Here is a 6,000-nt window from a genome sequence, read left to right on the forward strand (position 1 = left end):
ATCTTGGTGGTTGTGGGGCTGGAGGAGATTACAGGCCATGGAGTGATTTGAAAACAAGGATGAGAATTTTAAAATTGAGGCATTGCTTAACCAGTTGTCAATGTAGGTCAGCAAGCACAAGGGTGATGGGTGAATGGAACTTGGTGCGAGTTAGGACACGGGCAGCCGAGTTTTGGATGACATCAAGTTTACGTAGAGTAGAACCTGGGAGGCCAGTCAGGAGTGCGTTGGAATAGTCAAATCTAGAGGTAACAAAGGCATGAATGAGGGTTTCAACAGCAGATGAGCTGAGGCAGGGGCGGAGTTGGGCGATGTTACAGATGTGGAAATAGGCGGGCTTAGTTATGGCATGGATATGTGGTCGGAAGCTCATTTCCGGGTCTAATGTGACACCAAGGTTGCAAACAGTCTGTTTCAGCCTCAGACAGGTGCTTGGGAGAGGGATGGAGTCGGTGGCTAGGGAACGGAGTTTGTTTCAGGGCCCGAAGACAATGGCTTCGGTCTTCCCAATATTTAGTTGGAGGAAATGTCTGCTCATCCAGTCAGACAAGCAGTCTGACAATTTAGAGACCGTGGAGGGGTCAAGAGAAGTGGTGGTGAGGTAGAGCTGTACACATGGAAACTGACGCTGTGTTTTCGGATGATGTCGCCGAGGGGCAGCATGTAGATGAGAAATAGGAGGAGGCCAAGGATAGATCCTTGGGAGACACCAGAGGTAATGATGCGGGAGTGGGAAGAGAAGCCATTGCAGGTGATTCACTGGCTTCAAGTAGATAGATAAGAATGGAACCAGGTGAGTGCAGTCCCACGCATCTAAGCCAAAGTGTCACACGTAATGAATGAGACCTCTAAATTGTATTCCCTCTACAGCATAGATATATTTTCTCTTGCAGCTTGTAGCTTTAAGATAGAGAGTATGTTAATATATGACAAATGTTTTCACAAGTGAGGTTGACAGGAAAGTGCAGACCAGTAAGGTGACCATCAGGCTGGTAAGCTAAATTTTCCCATTCATACTTGCAGGGTTGTGCAGATTAGCCCAGTTAAGTGCTACAATACAGTTAAGTGGAACTGAGAGGTTACAATCAATCAGGAAAGAATGAACAGGCTGGGCTCTTTTCTCTGGAAAGAAGCCTAAGGAGTGACCTGGTAGAGGTCTTTAGAATTATGAAGGTGTTTGATGAGGAGACATAGAGAAGATGTTTCCATTTATGGGGGAGTCCAAACTAGGGGCCATAAATATAAGATATTCACTAATAAATCCAATAAGGAATTTAGGAGAAACTTCTTTACCCAGAGTGTGTTTGGAATGTGGTGAAGGGATAATTACTAGTCCTAGCCCCTGTAGGGCTACCCCAGATCAGGCGTATTCCTCAGACGTTCACTTTCAACTAAAGTTTGAGGTAGCCGAATCCTAAAGACGCTTAATTGGGTCTAAAGGTCCAGACTATCTCTCCCTAAAAGAAAAGAACAACCTGAAAATGTTACCATCCTCCAGATAGCACTTTTAATAAGTTTAGCCAGACTGTAACGTTCCGGATATTATGAGGGTCCGGAAAACTCCCCCAGAATTCTGCAACTCCTCACCAAAGAGTGTACAGAGATTGAGTTCGCGAGTTTGATACCGAAGTATTATGTGAGACAATTCTAAAAATATATAGATTTATTAAAGAACCGACATATAATTTACAGTTGGTGAGTCAATCGCAACATTAACAGTTCCAATAAAAGAAAGCTTACAATTCTATTATCAGAGAACCTACTCTCAAATCTTAACTTCGCTACAGTTTTACAGTTCTTAGTTTTATTCAGGATATCCACCAAAATCAAATACAGTACCTTTGACTTACAGAGCTGGCTCTGAAGCTGAGAATTGCTTTGCCCCTTTAAGCGAGTCTACTATCCCATTTGAGAGTTCAATATTTATACCCTTTTCCAGTGGTATTTACTTTAAGGTTTTCTGCTGATGTAAGCTAATTATCTCTAGTCATTTTTCTGCTGACCCCTGCAATTCTTACAGTCACCTCAGCTGGTAGCACTACAGAACCATGTCTCTCCTCTAGGTGTTCTAAGTTTATCATAAAAAATGGTGTACCAGCAGGTGCACTTTACTTGGTATCATTTTTATGAAGGCAGATGTTTGTTACTTTTATGTGCTTCTTTATGAGGTGTAAATTAGAACACCTTGTACAGGGTGAACTATTGTCTTGTTCCCAAAGGTTCAGGCTGTCAGGAGCCTTTAACCTTCTGTTTCAATAAGGTTATTGATTCAGTGTCAACAACTTATCTTATCTCAATAGCCAGAATGCTATCACAACTTTTCCATAGTTAGGTTTCTAGATTTCCAGACCCAGTTTGTCATGTTTTAATAAGGCCAGAATTCTTTCATAGAATGGTGTCTTTTTCTGAATAGGTTATATGGCTTATTCCTTCACAGTGGAACTTGCTGCCATATGGAGTAGTTGAGGCGAATAGCATAGATGCCTTTAAAAGGAAGCTAGATAAGTACATGAGGGAGAAAGGAATAGGAGGTTATGCTGATAGGGTGAGATGAAGTAGGGTGGGAGGAGGCACATGTGGAGCATAAACACCAGCACAGACCAGTTGGGCTGAATGGTGTGTTTCTGTGCTGTAAATTCTGTATAATTCTATGTAATATTAATGAAATGACTCCAAGGTGGGAGCCTCTATAAACATCATAGCTGCCAAACCTCAATGTATTATATTGAGGGAGACTTCACAAGCACAAGCCCCAGATATATTGAAAACTTGCTGACATGTAAATAGGGTAAGGCAAGTAAAAATGGAATCGTAAAAAAACTGGCAAAGTGTAGCAGGCGCCAGCAGTCCATGAAACTGGAATAAGAAAAGAGCATCTTGACACCAAGGGTGCAGACTTCCCCACCACATGGTGTTCTGACATAGGACCCCGACCCCAAGCACCAGCCTGTCCCATGCCCCTGTCAAGGAAACACTGGCATTTTGATTTCAATACAGTTGGGTTTTAGAAGGAGGAGGAAGAGTATGCGGAAGAGAGGAAAGTTCAGACAAGCATTGAGCATATTAGAATTGATAAAGTAGAGAGAGAGATTGTAGGCGACTGGTTGAGAGGACTCTCCTATCGGGTGCAAAAGCCTTGCGGTAGGTGCGGTATTCACGTTGGGAGCAGATTTGGCATTATAGAGAGGTAAGAGTTAGGGGAAGATAACATTTGGAAGATAAAAGAAGAAACCAAGCTTCTTTGATACACCTTTAGCATTGGAGGAGATGTGGGAGTTCTATTTGAGGACGGATGTGATAATGAGGCTGAGAATGTTGGTAGATGGGAAGGATTAAGGGTAGAGTCATCAAAGGTCAGAGGTGCCAGCTGTTGGTTAGAGTTTCAAGAGACATAATGGTACTGCTACATGCTGCTGTAATTAACTGAGGAAATATGCTACTTCACTTATGCACCTTAACCTTGTTATGCATCTTCTAAATCCTTATCTTCAGTTTATCAGTTTTACTCAGATGGTTGTTTTACTCAGATAGTTGTGGGTTCAAGCCCCATTTCAGTATCATCATAATCTAGGCTGACACTTTGGTGCAGGACACAAGGAGGGAGTATGATATTGTATTCAGTTGCTGTCTTTTGGATGAGCTGTTAAAATGAGGCCCTGCCTGCCTGTTTAGATAGGTTTAAAAGGTCCCGTGGCACTATTTGAAGAAGAGCAGGCAGTTTTCCTGGTGTCTTAACGAACACCACCAAAAACAGATTAACTTGCCATTCACCTAATTTGCTGTTTGTGGGATCTTGCTTAGTGCAAATTGACTGCTGTATTTGCTTACATAACTAACAGAATTCACAAGTAATTCATGGCCTGTGATGTGCTTTGGGATATTCCGAGGATGCCATAAGGTGCTATATAAATGTGAGCTCTTTGTTTTTCTTTCAAAATAGTATTGCAGCATTTTATCAGTTTTTGCCAATTATTCTTCAAATTTATTTTTGTACCTTCTATGCAATTATTACTCTTTCAGTACTTAACTATACATTACTTATGTACTAGTAAACCACACGCGTTGCAAAGTCTGAGATAAATATACGATTCCGTCTCTAATTTCTGCTTTCTTTTCTTACTGTTCCTCACAAATATTACACTCACAGCTCCAAAAGTATCCTGTTTTAATCATTTTTCATGTAACTAGTTTAACTTTCTAACTCTGTGACTCACTAGGGAATTCAGTATAAATAGAAACACATTTTAACTGCAGCACTGTAACAGTATCGGGTACAGACTTCTGACTTCAGATCTTCAACCAACTGGTTGGAAAAATACACTGAATTCAGAACTGAAGTATGAACCATCTTCCTGATTTTATACATATTGATAAGGCTGTGACCAACATTTAAAAAATTTGTTTATGGGATGTGGGCGTTGCTGCCCATCCCTAATTGCCCTTGAGAAGGTGGTGGTGAGCCGCCGCCTTGAACCGCTGCAGTCCGTGTGGTGAAGGCACTCGCACAGTGCTGTTAGGGAGGGAGTTCCAGGATTTTGACCCAGCGACGATGAAGGATCGGCGATATACTTCCAAGTCAGGATGGTGTGTGACTTGGAGGGGAACTTGGAGGTGGTGGTGTTCCCATGTGCCTGCTGCTCTTGTCCTTCTAGGTGGAAGAGGTCGCGGGTTTGGGAGGTGCTGCCGAAGAAGCCTTGGCAAGTTGCTATGGTGCACCTTGTAGATGGTACACACTGCAGCCATGGTACGCCAGTGGTGGAGGGAGTGAATGTTTATGGTGGTAGATGGGGTGCCAATCAAGTAGGCTGCTTTGTCCTGGATGGTATTGAGCTTCTTGAATGTTGTTGGAGCTGCACTCATCCAGGCAAGTGGAGAGTATTCCATCACACTCCTTACTTGTGCCTTGTAGATGGTAGAAAGGCTTTGGGGAGTCAGGAGGTGAGACACTCACCGCAGAATACCTAGACTCTGACCTGCTCTTGTTGCCACAGTATTTATGTGGCTGGTCCATAAACTGTCTATACTGTTTAAAAGTACTTACATGGCCAATGGACTACAGAACTGTAAATTGAAACCAATTTGTCCAGGATCTCTATTCTACCAACACTGGTATTACTGAAATCATACAGCATAGAAGGAGGCCATTCAGCTCATCGTGTCTGTTCTGGTTAGAGCCGTGAATACCTATCCGACTGGAGGAAATACTTTAGAAATTGATATGCAATGTTATGTTATTTAGGCACCAATCCATTTGTCTGTCTTCACTTCCCCCTCTGCTGTACGATGTGTGTTGATAATTATGGAATTCTTCTTTTCATTTCAGTATCAGACAATAGAGTCACTGACATTATAATAAATGCAAGTACAGCATTGACAATATTAAATGGCAGCACACAAATGGAATAATCACAGAATCACAGAATCTACAGTGCAGATAGAGGCCATTTCGGCCCATCGAGCCTGCACCGACACATATCCCACCCTATCCCCGTAACCCCACGTATTTAATCCCCTAACACTAAGGGTCAATTTATCATAGCCAAATCAACCTAACCTGCACATCTTTGGACTGTGGGAGGAAACCGGAGCACCCGGAGGAAACCCACGCAGACACAGGGAGAATGTGCAAACTCCACACAGACAGTCGCCCGAGGCCAGATTTGAACCCGGGTCCCTGGCGCTGTGAGGCAACAGTGCTAACCACTATGCCACCGTGCCCTTAAATGATATTTAGTTTTATGAACGATTATAGTCCTGCTGTTTCCAGTTTTTGTGTACATGCCTAAACATTTAGACTCAAACTGTATACTTAAGAAATAATACAGATTATGCTGCGCACTGGAGCCTCAAGGCACAGTGCCAGGGCGTGGCAGGTCCATGTCCTCATTCACAGTCGCATTGTGTGGGAAAGTATCAAGCAGAGGCTGAGGGCATCCCCATAGAGGGAGGGAAGATTGGAGGGAGAGTTGCAGCAAACTATTGTCACACACCAGTGACCAA

The sequence above is a fragment of the Somniosus microcephalus genome, chromosome 13, assembly GCF_052327205.1.
Source record: "Somniosus microcephalus isolate GS21.2 chromosome 13, FLI_Smic_1.0, whole genome shotgun sequence".
Taxonomy (NCBI): Eukaryota; Metazoa; Chordata; class Chondrichthyes; order Squaliformes; family Somniosidae; genus Somniosus; species Somniosus microcephalus.